At 45.8% G+C, this 1,422-nt stretch overlaps 1 pseudogene; it reads right to left on the bottom strand.

The window, feature by feature from the left end:
- Positions 1-401: 401 nt before the first annotated feature.
- On the bottom strand, positions 402-526 carry LOC148019481 (U1 spliceosomal RNA; annotated as a pseudogene).
- Positions 527-1,422: the final 896 nt, after the last annotated feature.

Raw genomic sequence — 1,422 nt, 5'->3', positions numbered from 1 at the left:
CTTAACAATGTTTTTCCTGTTGCATTTTTTTCTAATGTTATAAAATCTGAGATACACTCTCGACTTTCTTATATACTTAAAATATATATGGCGAATATTATGTTGGCACAGAGGAGAATAGATGAGAGAAAAGAAAGACGTAGAGAGAGAGGTAGAGAAATTGGCAACACACTAGGGACTGAAAGATGGGCCAGTCTCTCCCCTTGTGGAGTTATATTATTGACAAGGAGCAAGCTCCTCCGTTACACATAAGCCATTTCTTACTTGTAGATCTTGGAAACAAGATCACGGTTCCTTGCACGGTATACAACCGGCTAACACTTGCACAACTTGGAAGTTGGAACCTTTTGATCCTTCTTGTGTCTCCTTCTCTCCTACACAATATGTGTAGGGCTCTCCTCTTGGTGACGTGCACTCTCCCACGTGGGGAGATGCTAGGGTGCAGCCCGTCCGGCAGTGCAATGGAGGGGCCGTCCCTAGGCGATCGGCCTTCCTGATCATCGGTTGACCCCGCCCAGGTAAGTATGCCTCTCCAGGGCGGCCGGGCTGCCTCTTATACTTCCCCTCCTCCCCCTCCCGCACTTATGGGATGATTGACTGATTGATTACAAGTCTGTTTGCCCTTGCCTGCCTGCCAACAGGTCACTCCCTCCCTCCACAACACTTTAAACAAACTTACACATTCACACACAAGGTGACAAGACTTACCAAATGAAGCACAACAAAGCCTTGGTGCCAAAAGTTGTTGGAGAGTTCGAGACAGATTTTCATCATTGAGTGGTACATAGGCTCTAAATCCTGGTTTTGCTCTCTTTAAAGGAGTGTGTGCTTCTCACAGGACTAGCTAGCTTTCTTCCATGTATTCTTCTTTATTTGGTTTGAATTTTGTGTTGAGCCTTATGCGCATCACCGCAGACAATGGGCACCCTTCTTTCAAGAATTGGACACTCTTGTCGCGCCAACACTTACATTATGAGTGCCACGTCTCGATGTGTTTCTTTTATACACTTCTAATTCCACAAGCTTCAAAGATTCCTCTTATACCCTCTCTTGATCCTTGTATTGGCCAATGGCATGCCAGCATTTCTACATCGCAATTCATGGACACCGGCATGGCATGCAATGCCAACTCGGCATCTAGCTGTTTGAATCGTGTCTTGCAAGCTCTCCTCACCCAGGCCCGGGGGATAGCCCCTCTTACAGCCCATCAGAACAAGGGCACCTTTGAATCCGAGCTCTTCTTTTTGTAACAAGGTTTATAACCCGTGCCATTAAGTAACAAGCACATGAAGTCTAAGGCATGAATTATGGAGTGGAACAATGCGAGAGCTGGGCTTCCTCGAGAGGTATGGAATGTAGTGGATATCTTAAATGAACTATAGTAGTCCATCCTTATTTGTTGAGGTCGCAAAGTTTCCCTTA

The sequence above is a fragment of the Lygodium microphyllum genome, chromosome 19 (genome assembly GCF_053477565.2).
Source record: "Lygodium microphyllum isolate KBCC chromosome 19, Lygodium_microphyllum_v1.1.10, whole genome shotgun sequence".
NCBI classification, from domain to species: domain Eukaryota; kingdom Viridiplantae; phylum Streptophyta; class Polypodiopsida; order Schizaeales; family Lygodiaceae; genus Lygodium; species Lygodium microphyllum.
Note: the sequence above shows the minus strand (reverse complement) of the source record. Positions and strands in the feature narration are given on the sequence as shown.